This window comes from Tasmannia lanceolata, unplaced genomic scaffold, assembly GCF_043159265.1.
Source record: "Tasmannia lanceolata isolate RefF3 unplaced genomic scaffold, GAP_Taslan_0.1 ptg000023l, whole genome shotgun sequence".
In the NCBI taxonomy this organism is placed as follows: Eukaryota; Viridiplantae; Streptophyta; class Magnoliopsida; order Canellales; family Winteraceae; genus Tasmannia; species Tasmannia lanceolata.
In genome coordinates this window covers 8,004,226-8,018,036 of record NW_027518700.1, presented here as the reverse complement: position 1 = coordinate 8,018,036, position 13,811 = coordinate 8,004,226, and the positions used below count along the sequence as shown (strand labels likewise).

The 13,811-nt window shown below is 36.4% G+C and overlaps 1 pseudogene across 1 annotated transcript; it reads right to left on the bottom strand.

The window, feature by feature from the left end:
* On the bottom strand, positions 1 to 12,308 carry LOC143855724 (uncharacterized; annotated as a pseudogene). The gene is made up of 9 exons (XR_013238074.1): positions 11,915 to 12,308; positions 11,604 to 11,827; positions 8,861 to 9,175; positions 8,363 to 8,474; positions 8,164 to 8,186; positions 4,399 to 4,481; positions 3,695 to 3,766; positions 2,466 to 2,591; positions 1 to 1,880 (listed from the first exon to the last, which is right to left on the bottom strand). The product of XR_013238074.1 is annotated as an uncharacterized LOC143855724 (transcript).
* Positions 12,309 to 13,811: the final 1,503 nt, after the last annotated feature.

Genomic DNA, 13,811 nt, shown 5'->3' with positions numbered 1-13,811 from the left:
AATAATAACTAATTAATTAACTATCAGAGTAATCAATGCGGAAATTAAAATCTCTTGTTCAATGGACTACATCAACTTAAACCAAATGAAATAACTAGATATTCATTCCCACTAAAACTACTGTCTCAATTAACTGAATAACTAAAAATAATAAACTCCTAAATTGTCGTCCTTGCTCACTCCCAAGCCCGCACAACAAGCATCCTACTGTTCTCCACCTGTAACATAAAATGCATGGAATGAACTAACGCCCAGTAAATAAACATGACTACACTAATAACATGATATCAATCAATATAAATAATATAGCTGGCAATATATGTAAAAATTGTAACTGGCATAGCAATCTAGCTAGCAAAACTGTATAACTGGAATAAGCATGCATAACTGTAACTATAACTTGTAACTGCACCTGATACCTAGTGTAGTGAGACTAGTATTGCTAGACTACATAGCCAACGAAACCTGCCTACTAACTCGTAGAAAGCCGAATCCCAAAGATCTCGTACGGGATTACACCGCCGAAAATACTGCGTAGGGTTATAATTACGGCTTGATCCGTGACCTTCGACGGCCTAAAAAAAGTCTCACACGAGTAACCAAGCATAACACTTCGTCTCAAAGGACGTTAATTGTTGCATCTTCACTCGGATAACACCATGTCCTAATGCAAAACTGTGACTATAAAGTCTAACTAGCACATACGTGCATATTGTAGATCCGAACTAGGAGTCATACCATACTGTGAATATTGGCCCTTGTGTACACTAACACGGTCAATATTATTCAAAAACATGCATAACTTTGCATAATAAATCATATTCAATATGTAGAATAACTGTGGTAGAACAAGTCTACTCACCTGTGGTATTAGTTTGAATCGTTTCTCACGAACAAGATCTTTAAATCACTGTATAGTATCATCTACAATCCATATCAACCCTTGATTAACACTTTGGATTGATATCTAGGTCTTACAGAACAAATCTATGCTCTCAAAACTGCCCGAAAAAATATTCCAAAAATTCGGGATTAATAGTGTGTTCGGGCGTCCGACTCGCGATTTGGATTTTCCCAATTCGCGCAAGAACACTAGTTCCTTTGATTTTCTACCCGAAAACCCTCTTTTCTCCTTTCTTTAAACATATTAAAATATCTTAATAAATTCCCTCTTGATTTCCTCAATCGATTAAGGCATCAAATGCGAAAAGTTGGGAAGATCTTCCGGGAAAACCAATCTTCCTCAACCCTAATCAATGATTTTTCACTTGCCGAATACAAGATCTTTGCTTCGAAATCTTCATTTTTTGTTTTTAAATCCAACAAACCCTAGATTAAACTTTTAATCTTCTCCGTAAGAGATCTTGGATCTAGGTGGAGAATAGAATTAATTATAAAATTAAATTTTACATACCTTTTGTTGGTGATTCCCACAAGAATTCCTTACGCTATTCTTCCTCCAAGACTCTAATCTCTCTCTACGTTTCCTCTCTTCCTAGGGTTAGATTTTTGCAACTTTGTAGCTTAAAAGTGTGTATTTATAGTTTCCCTCTAAGAGTCCTTCATTTAGTAGTCTTTAGAAGCCCTAATTGACTCAAACTAGGTCTTCCTATTTTTCCTCTAATTTTTGGACGAAAATTAGCATTTAATTTAATTAATTTCATTAATTAAAATGACTACAATACCCCTCCAGAACGTTGTTTTGGGGTATTTCACCAGTCGCCAAAGTTTCTTCACAAACATGTACAGAGAGACCGAAAGATGCCCAGTCCCAATCTTTGTTGAGGATTGTAAACAGGTCTGGTCAGCAGCTGCATAGTAATAACTTTGTTCCATCATTCATCTTCTTCGGTTGATTCTTCTGTTGCTTCCTTAAGCCACTGCACCAATGTCCACACATGTATCACGCTCAAAGAGTTATAAATGACAAACTACAACAATAAGAATCTGTGATGATGATACATTGATACTGATAATAATCTGAAAAGCCCATTTGAAATGACGTGCATAAAATTTAAAACAATGCATGCAATTTGGGAAAAACTTTTCCATGTCTGGCAGCCATGCATTGCTCTCACACTAACATGCATAGCATTTGGGAAAACTTGAGAAAAAGAAGGCCCTGTTCATTTGGGATTATGACAACCGATTGCCACCCCCAATTCGATTATTGGACCCAAAATTTATGTTCATTTGAGATTGTGGCAACCGATTGTCACCCTCCAATCCAATTATTGGACCCAAAATTAATGTAATTTTGGGTCCAATAACCAAATTGGGTGGTGGCAATCGGTTGTCATAATCCCAAACGAACAGGGCATAAAGAAAAGGGTATTAAAGTCAAAGAAAAAGGTATTAAAGTCAAATAACCAAGACTGTTGTCTGCGAATTCCTGCATCTTCTGGGTACTGCACCGGTTAATACATTTGCTTTCAACAATCACAAAGAGGTAATATTATCCATACCTTGATGAATTGTTCTGCCTGCTTGACAAAGATTTTATCTGATTCCTCTGCTTCTTCCTTCTCTGATGCCCATGAGAGTATAGCATTTTCTGTTATAATGAGTCTGTCATAAAGTTCACGCAAAATCTGTAAATGAAAATAACAGAATTTCACTCAGTAGAAAATACAATATCAGCCCAAAATTTTAATGAGTGCCGAATAAGATGAATAATGTTTTACACATTTAATAATGTATCTAAATTGGATATATAAGGCAAAACAGACTCATGTTTGCAATAACTACAAAAACTATTAGGATTGATGCCTAAAAAATATATAAAGCACCCTATTATTCCGCTATAAACAACAGAATGAATATAATAGTGTACAATAGACCTATTAAAGACATTTAATAAGAGTGATGAAATAAGGTAGATATGATTTTATTGAAATGATTGTGCCTCATTAAAACTAAAGACTTCCAATGTGTATTACACCTAACAAATATTAACTAAGTTCCTTTCAAATGCAAATTAATTGAATCCAGTTACCAGTGATAGATTTCTCCCAATGGTATGATGCTGCTCTACTTGTTCTTCAATTGTAGGCCCACATAACATCTATGATTTGTGGACACGGACACGAGTGTCGCATGTCGACACGAACACGGAGTGTCGGACACGGCAAACTACCAAAATTTAGAAACGGGGACACGGCTAAATAGAAAGTACATATAATCAAGATCTGTGAACATGAATTTGTGTGCCGAGTTTCAACACAAATATGGGGTATCTGACATGCCAAACCCTAAAAATCTAGAAATAGTGGCGCTCATACACATACATACATATAAAGTTACTATTGTTACTAACACTTATAGTAGTACATTTAAAAGTGTCTAAAGGAGTGTTGACACGTGTGGACACGGGTGTCGTGTCCGAAACGACACGTCACGGGTGTCCACAATAAATTCAAAGTGTCAGCTGAATCATAGCATAACATACATTATTAGACCAACATTATATTTTTTTATATATTAAGATCGGATCTAACTGCCTCATAAAGTGCCATGATTTTAGTCCTATGATCCAGAGTCTTGGCATATATTCCATGCCCTCAATAAGACATGTCCTTAGCGAGGTTGATTCAATGTATGGTTCCTCAATCCAAAAAAATTTCTTTTTATGTATTTCTAATAAAAATGCCATTAATTGAAAAGTTTCACAACTTCAATCAAGCAATGCACATACCAATGAAAATAATGGAGAAAATTCGGTGGCTGACTCCAAGCACATCTCCTCAAATTTCATTATCACTTCAATCTGAAATACCCCCAAGCACAAGAACATGTCAAGATAATTCACTAAATAGCACTTAGCACATCTCCTCAAATTTCATCATCACTTCAATCTGAAATATCGCCAAGCACAAGAACATGTCAACATAATTCAATAAATAGCACTTAGAAATGGTTAGTAACCAATACAAACTAGTAAAGGAGTGAATATTCAATAAGAATAATAGATAGTGACTATCACAACTTATCTTTCCATGCATAATGACTTTTAAGAAAGAAATGTCAATTTTGATAGATCCAAAAGTCAAAGAATCAAAGCAAAGAGAACCAAATCAAAATTTCAATGCAGTACTGCTTATGAAAAGTGTTTCAAAATGCAAATGTGGACTAAGATGTGGCCAAAGCAAATCCTAGTCGACTTGGCACCGTGGGACTTGGTATTTGATTGACACGATCTAGTACTTGGTTGATTTGTTCATCATCGGCGAGTCAAAGGAGTTTTGATTCACTTTTTGGGGCAAAACACAGACTCGGACACGAACTTGGTAAAGGTAAAAGGAACTCGACTCAAGCGAGTCAATGATGGCATGGGGATGTTATGAAACAGTGCTTATGAGATGATCACAAAACCATTTTAAGAAATTCATTGATACAGACCTCCTCATCTATAGTCTGAAGGAAATGCTTCAAAAGATCCTTCCACCTAAAAATTATTTTCTTGGCATTACTAAGTAGCTCACCTGAAAGATTGGAAAGTTAGAGAATAATTAATTTCCAATGTCTATGAACTAAGAATAATCATAAAAGTTTCTCAAGAGAGAAGTTCTAATAGTACCATGAACATTTATTTCAAGCTAAAAAAAACTGTATAATATTTACAAGTGGTGAAATGATAATTGAAATATGCCACTGCATATTATTAAGTACAAGATAATGCAGAACTAATACCATAGAATTGATACATATCTTCATTAGGAAATTACATCGACATTCAGTAATTTTTCCTCAAAGTGTTCAAGGACAAGTAGAATTGATACAAATCTTCATTCTGAAATTATATCAACTTCTAGTAATTTTTCCACCAAAGTGTTCAAGGACAAAGGCATCTACTGAAGCATGGGAATAAATACTAGTAGCACTCTGATTGAGCTATATTTCTACTTCAAAATATCAACCTCTCACAAAAGTTTTCCTTCTATCAGCAACAGCCCTTGTATTAAAAAGAAGCAATTCAACATCAGTATAAAGAAAAAGAGAAAGGAGAAAACTAAAGAAAAAAAAAAGGACACCAGAAAAGGCAAAAGCAATAATGCGGAAAAAGGAAAGGACCCCATTAAGCTATGGCAGCTCCTATTCAATCGCCAAAACCAGGTATTAAATACATTTTTCGTGGTCAGCCAGCTCTTGGGTCTGCAAGTCTTAAGATTCGTCTCAATAACCTACTAATACTCAGTGAGTTGCCTTCTAATATAAGAGGCGTGGAATAAGAGTACCCAAAAAATGAATCTGCGAAGGAGGGCCAGTAATTCAGTATAAATTGTCTTTGACATCAACACGTTCTGAGAACCCCACATTCATCTCTCTCTTTATCAGATCCAATATTTATGTTCACTATTGTTAGACCAGAATAAACAATATATAATATAAGTCATATGTTTAGATATTGTGTCTCTCAACTTGCTTTTCTACAGCATCCCTGCTACCATAACTACTTCCAACATCTCCACAACTCATGGCCTTTAATCAAATGGAGATATTTACGAACTAATGCCCAAATCATATAACTTGTATCTTGTCTCTAATACTAGGAAAGTGCTCCTTCCCATTAAAATCATTACTACTGCATGATTTTCATAGAGCATATCACGGCTGCAACATGTATATATTCCAAAGAATCCGTATCATAGATGGAGATAGGCTGCCTTACCTAAGCACCCAAAGGATCTAATTGACTATCCACATGGAACCATGCCACCCAAAAAAGATAAAATGAAGAAACCTAAAATCCTCCACAACAAAGGCAACACAAGAGCAGAGGTGACACATGTACATTCCGGCAACTCAAAATATAATCGCAATAAAAAAGACAGATCCAGAAATCACCAATCTAATAGTTGGAGGCACTTCTATTTCATTCTCATGAATTAACAAACAGAAACTTAAGAAAGTTGTAGAGAAAGCACAATAGAATGGCATCACACCATTCGAACTATGTAGCAACCAAAAAATGTGCCCCGTAGAATCATTCCACTGGGGGTTTTTGAGGCTTTGAGCATCAGACTCAAAGAACTGATTCCTTATTCCAAAATCAATAACTAATTATAACTTCAAAAGACCATCCACCCAACTTGCAAGACTCTTCTGAACCTACTCTTGATCAAAGCAATAGATCTAACAACTCGAGATGTCCCAACTCCTCAACAAGTAAAGAAAGTTCCTCCATAAATTTCTATAAAAGAACAATAAGTCTTGACCCGGACTCAACTATTCTCTCTTAATTGTTTTTTCTTGACAAGGTCCATAAAACCATAATTTTTTTTAATGACAAAACCATACTTCAACCAATTCTAACATTCAATTCAAAATCAATAAAAATAGCTACACATCTCTAAGTTTTAGCCCAAACAAAGAGTCAATTACCCTTAACGACTAATATTAGAAAGAGAAAAGCACCATTCACACTATCTCTGAAGTCTGAATAGACTTAACTCAAAACCCACAAAAAAATATCATAAAAATCAGTCAAAACCACCATAATTCCCAATGAACAGAAGCAAGCAAACCCTCTAATTCCAAACCAAATGAAGCCATGTAGACCCATTTCCCTCTTGATGGGCACTACAAGAATGGAAATTGTTTCTCAGACTCTTTTGTATAATGTTATGTAATAAAGAATCCACTAAAATGATGCATATCGAATTTTTTGGGTGTTCAATACGATTTGAATCATGAAAAGTCACAGGTGTAATGGTAGCCTATCAACTATGTTGAGGTGCATCGGCCATGTCAACCTATACTTTTTTTTAAAACCAGTAAACGTTATTAGAAGGAGCTCCAATTACACTATACTCCTGATCGAGATGATCAGGCACTAGACTGTTGAAAAAAAAATCTGAAATAGATATAGACCAGAACAAAAAACATAGCATGCAAGGAAACTGCAAAACAGCTGCTACATTGGCATAAAGTCCCTGCTAATCAAACCAGCATGAGACACTCCTTCGTTAGCTAATTTTGCAGCCTCCTGATTAGTTTCTAAGAAATTAGGTCGGCAAAATATTAATAATACTACCACAAACGTAAAGAGGTGTTTACTTCGATATCTGGACGAGAAACAAAATATTTGGAATGCTATGAAATATGAACTAATTAAATACCTCAGCTGGTACATCTAGGATACACGCTGAAAGGAAAAAAAAAGTGAAATATTCTGGCATTAACATAGTCACAACGACATATTCATTCAAAAAAATTGAACGCGGGTATGCTTTATAAGCTATGATTTGTGGACACGGACACGAGTGTCGCGTGTCGACACGGACACAGAGTGTCGGACACGGCAAACTCCCAAAATTTGGAAACGGGGACACGGCTAAAATAGAAAGTACATATAGGCATGATTTGTTGACACGGATTCATGTTTTGAGTTTCGACACGGATACGAGGTATCTAACATGGAAACCCCTAAATATCTAGAAATAGTGGCACAGTCATACACGTACATACTTATAAGTTACTGACACTTCTAGCAATACACCTAAAAGTGTCTAAAGGAGTGTGGACAAGGGTGTCGTGTCGGACAAGGGTGTCGTGTCGGACACGACACGCGTGTCAGCAATAAATTCAAAGTGTCGGCCAAATCATAGTTTATAAGTAAAATGTTCAATAATTTAATTGTAAGAATAAGTTCAGTCATTTGGGATCAAGCTCTTCTATAGAAGTTAGTTGCTTGTATAAAAAAATCCAGAAAACACATATCAATACCATAATGCACGTAGGACGCACCCAGACAAGTAAATTACAAGCACTGAAGGCACAGTTAGTTTGTTTCGAACATGGCTACATTTAACAGACAAGTAAATTACAAGCACTGAAGGCACAGTTAGTTTGTTTCGAACATGGCTACATTTAACAGACAAGTAAATTACAAGCACTGAAGGCACAGTTAGTTTGTTTCGAACATGGCTACATTTAAAAATTGAGTGTTTCCAGTGTATGCTCATTCAAAAACAAAGACTGAAAATAGAATTCATAAAACGAAACAAACAATACTAAAGTTTGAGGCAGGCTTCATTACATTACTGATGCAATGAAATCAGAGTGGTTAAAACCTACTCCAAACAATTGCAAAACATTCATGCATGCGCACACAAATGCACATAGTTATGAATTGTCCTCAAAGAAGCCTTGAAGATTACCCACCGAGGCGTTGGCTCTTCGGCATAAAGTCACGGGTTTGCTCCCTGTTGACGAGTGTTCGAATCCCGCCCCCGACTTACCTAATACACGTGGTGAGTGGGTCGTTGCGTGTATCCGTAGGGACTAGTCTTACTCCCGAAGGGGGTGGGGACATCCTACGTCATCAAAAAAAAAAAAAAAGCCTTGCAGATGTATAACAAACCCTACATCATCAACAAGCAATCCCTTGACAAAATGTCGGCGAAGAAGTTGATAGTCAAAATTGTCGGTGAAAGACTAAGAACTTCCGGAGAGCAAATGTCGATGTAGCAATCCTGCATTAAGGAGTAAATTTGATTGGTAAAAAACATCTTATGCGCAAATGTCAAGGGTTAGATGAGTATCATCATAATTATTTCCCTAAGTTCAAAATCACTAATGTCCGGGTGGCAACCACCACTATATTAAAAAAGAAAAAAGAAAAATACCATCTTTCTATTAAAACACATGAACAATTAAGCTACATTTAATCTATTATCTTTTCTATGTTTTTTTATTCTCAGAGTATTCATTAAGAACTTCACAAACCATAAGAAAGATCAATAGAAATCAATTCCAAAAATGGTTAATGCAAAAAAATTCCCTCAAGCGTCATACGGTCACTCATACACTAACACGATAGAAGGTAAACAAAAAGCAAAAATCGTAAAGAGAAAACAACCTGCTTATCATTGTGAAAATAAACAGCGGGAGTATCAGCTAGTATTGTCTTGTCAAGAGATATGAACATTTTTGAATTGTCTGCCTTATCTTCATAATAAAGAAGTTGGTTCGTCCCGGGATCAATCGCCATAAGCAGTTCATCGTTACCGAGCCGGCTTTGATATGTTAATGAAGAAGGCTTAGACTTTTTTATGACCATGGTCATTACAGAAAGCATATCTTTTTTCCTTCTCTCCTTGTGCGCTTGAAGTGCCTCTGTCAGGGACATGTTGCTCACAGTATCACCGCTTATGAGAACAAAATCTCCGTGTACCTTGGAAAACAAGAAAATTGAGAAATTAGATTTCATATTTCAGTTGCAAAGCTCTGTAAGTGGAATCGTAATAAATATGAACAGAGTGCTAGACACAGATCAGAAATAAAAGAAATAGAAAACTGTGAAACTATCAGTAACTCCAAAAGCTTAAGTTGTTAGAGTTGGTGATTTTTAACCCTTTATACTTTTAACAATAATCATTGTGACCAAATCAGAGCAAACCAGAGATATGAAGAGAGAGCTAAACCCAATTCAGATATAAAAGAAATAGATAATTGTGAAACTAACAGTTACTCCAAAAGCTTAAGCTGTTAGAGTTGGTGTCATTTAATCATTTATACTTTTAACAGTAATCGTTGTGAACAGATCAGAGATGCGAACAAAGTAGGAATCCTCTAAGCTGTGGTGCTGCCACGTGTCAGCCCTTCCTCTATCCCGCCATTGTATCCCGTTTTTGGTCAAAGAAGTCCAATACGCAATTTTAAAAAGCCTAAATAATTCCATTACGTTTTGGAAGTTTATACGTCAAATATTTATTTCTACTCCACCGCACTGCAAACTTTCTCCTGATTTTTATGGATGTTTATGGTCAATAAGCTGTGGTTGATATGTAAAGAGATTTCCCGTGATCTTCAAGATCATCGAGATTCCAAAAGTTGAATATTTTTTATAATTTCCTGCCTTTTCGTATTTCCCGCTTATATATATATATATATATATATATATATATATATATATATATATATATATATAGATATATATGAGGAAAGTGTTGGTGAGCTTAAGTGCCCCAATCACATGGGTCCCACATTTTCTGTGGTGATCCAAACCATTCATTTGCAAGGCCCTATCATAGATAGGGTGTGTACCAAAAATCAGCTCCATAGGATCATCCTAACCCCTCCATTTGTGGAGGACAAAAATGGGCAGATTTGTGGACAAATAATGTCTGTCCATTTTGACCTCCACAAATGGATGGGTTAGGATGATCCTATGGAGCTGATTTTTGGTACACACCCCATCTATGTAAGGGCCTTTCAAATGAATGCTTTGGATCATCCTAACAAAGTAGGCCCCAATGTGATTGGGCGCTTAAGCTCACCATAAGTTTGGTGAGCTTAAGCTCACCAACACTTTCCTCATATATATATATATATATATATATATATATATATATATATATATATATATATATATGGGAAAACGGTTCCTACACATATGTGTAGATAAGTTATCTACACACTAGCTTAAAATACAGTGGGGGCCCACATTGTTTGGGTGATCCAAACCATTCATTTTTAAGGCCCTCACATAGATAGGGTGTCCATAAAAAATCAGATCCATAGGATCATCCTAACCATTAGAACTGTGGAGGCAAAAAATGGACTAATTTGTGAAGATTTAAAGACATCCATTTTACCTCCACAAATCGTAGGGTTGGGATGATCCTATGGATCTGATTTTTTGTAGACACCCTATCTATGTGAGGGCTTTAAAATGGATGGCTTGGATCACCCAAACAATGTGGGCCCCCACTGTATTTTAAGCTAGTGTGTAGAGAACTCTCTACACATATGTGTAGGAACCGTTCTCTCTCTCTCTCTCTCTCTCTCTCTCTCTCTCTCTCTCTCTCTCTCTCTCTCTCTCTCTCTCTATATATATATATATATATATATATATAGAGAGAGAGAGAGAGAACGGTTTCTACACACAAGTGTAGATAAGTTATCTACACACTAGCTTAAAATACAGTGGAGGCCCACATTGTTTGGGTGATCCAAACCATTCATTTGAATGGCCCTCACATAGATATGGTGTCCACAAAAAATCAGCTCCATAGATGTTGATGAAAACGATGTCTGTAAAAAAAAAAAAAAAACGATGTCTTCTTTCTAATAATTTTCTTTATATTTGATGAAAACAACGTAAAAATGCAATATTTATTTGCAATTTCAATAAGATGTTGAATGATATATGGATGCAAATTTGATTGATTGTAAGAGTTTTGATTTTTTTAGTGCTGCACAATTCTATTATCTTCTTTGTTGTCCCATCACCCGTGCGAGCTCCACGCATCATTTTTTTTTTAAATATATATTTTTGTGTTCACTTCATTTGATTCATTGTTTTTCAAAGGAATATCTTTAGGATTTATCCACATGGATCTCTTTAAGAATGCATCTTTAATTTTAAAACAGTTTTAAAGCATATTTTTTCCTCGGCCAGTGCATCCCACGGGTCTGCAACTAGTTATTCGAAAAGCTTAAGCTGTTAGTGTTGGTGTTATTTAATCGTTTACACTTCAACATGCCACTTCTAATCATAATTATCGAATTTTCACTATTTAATTAACCAACAGCATACTTTAACAATAATCATTGTAAACAAATCAGCTACATGAACAGAGTGCTAATACCATACATACCACATCACGCTCGTAGATCAAACGCAGAGCATCTCCAGCACTGATAGAATTATGTGACTCAATCGTTGTGACAGAAAACGAGGGTTGGCTCATCCAACGAGAATTCTATCAATGACTTTCTTTGAATGAGCACAACAGAATACAAATACATCTTCAACGCCTGCAGATTCGAGCCACGGTAAGGTGTAATCAATCATTGGGACATTGACAAGCGGCAAAAGCACCTTCAATAACAATTAAAAAGAAGGTTTAGGAAGGGAAAAATAAGAGAGGTTTTTGTTTTAGGTTTTTTTTTTTTTTTTTTTTTTTACCTTAGGGCGTTCGAGAGTGATGGGGCGAAATTTCTGTGAGAAGCTATCGGCTAAAAGAATGGCCTGTAAGGGGACGTGAGCGAGCTCTTCACCGTCGTCTGAAGAAACCCTAATATTTTTCTTCTTTGCCATATTCCTCTGATTTTGTTTTCGTCTGTTAAAACCTACTCACTCACTGAATGAGTAAACGAACAAGGAAAAAATTAGGGTTTTAGGAGGAAAAACGAAGGAGAAAAATAGAGACTGGATACGAACCGGGTAATAGAGCTTCTTCTTGACTCAAATTCTAAAAAGGAAAATGGGCGAGGTTTGGACTAATTTTGGTTAGGCCAATTCCAACCCTAATTTTTGGGACTGCGTTTCGTTTAAACGAGGTTTAGACTAAACGAGCCGTGTTAGCGCCCACTAAAGGACCTAGCCCGATACGTTCCCTAATATTTGGTATCAAAGCTGCAACCACTGCTCATGTTCGAGTCACGAAAGGTAGGGGTGTTCATTATTCGGTTATAACCGAATAACCGAACCAAATCGAATTGGTCGGTTCGGTTTTTTTCTTTTCAGTTTAGTTTCGGTTATTTTTTTTTTTAAATTCAGTTATTCGTGTTCGGTTTCGGTTATTTAAAAAATAAATTGGTTAGCCGAATAATCAAAATTATGGATAAAAACCATTATTTTTTCAGAAAAAATGCTATATGGTCACTCCGTAGGATGATCAAAACCGTCCATTTGATTTATCACAACTTAATTAGGTTGTGCTCAAAAAATCATTTCGATAGGATGATCCTAGCCCTCCGATCGAAATCAAGATTTTGGTTTCTTTTCCTCTTTTTCTCTCGCTATTCGGTCTATTCAGTTCGGTTTTTTGAAATTTTGGTTTGGTTTCGGTTATCGAAATTTGATAACCGAAATTATTTCGATTATCAAATTTCGGTCTATTCGATTCGGTTATAACCAAACGAACACCCCTAACGAAAGGGGTGACTTGTGGAAAGGACTACTTAAAAAGAGCTTAAGTAATAGGCGTCACATTGATAGTATGTGACGATTCTAAGTGAGGGCATGCCTAGGTATGGGACTAGGTGGGACTCAGTTGGGTATGGGAGAGGTTTGAAGGGCCTAGCCTAACATGCTCCATCAGCTCTGAACTTTTTGGCGTATTGGTTAGGCACCAACATATCCAAAGGGAAATCCTTTTAAAAAGTGAGTATCACTTGGAGGCCATTCCAATCCATGCAAAAGAAAATTTTAGAGAGATATCATCATATATTGAAGGTAACTCTAAAGAAAACTTGAACCCCATTTTTGTAACTCGTCTTTTTTTTATGTGTAATAAGAAATAAGAAAATTTGAAAAGAAGTCATTCCTTCTAAACTTTTCCATAAAATTCCAGCCCTCCCCCTTTCAAGCATTTCCAAGGGCTGTAGCTTAAACAGGATTTCGACTCAGGTTGAGTTGGCTTTTCCTCTGGTTAGCTTCGGTTAGGATTCAGAAAAAAGCCAAAGCCAACCTGATTTACTATCACGCCCCGGCCCCACACCGTGCAGATATTGTCCGGTTCTGGGTCGCAACCCGCCCTGGTTTTGTTTTTCACACAGGAAAACACGTCTACACAGGGAGAGGGGAAATCCACATATATAGCCCAATAACTTTTCCTCCCTTTCCAATGTGGGATCTCACAATCCACCCCCCTTAGGGCCCAGCGTCCTCGCTGGCACTCCGTACTGGATGGGAGGTCCCGCTCTGATACCATTATGTCACGCCGCGGCCCCACACCGTTTAGATATTATTAGATCAAGCAAAGAGTACTTGAAGCATTACACCCTAGGTATCTAGTTTGGAATACCTAGTTTGTTGCCTCCAGCCCCTATATATATATATATATATATATATATATATA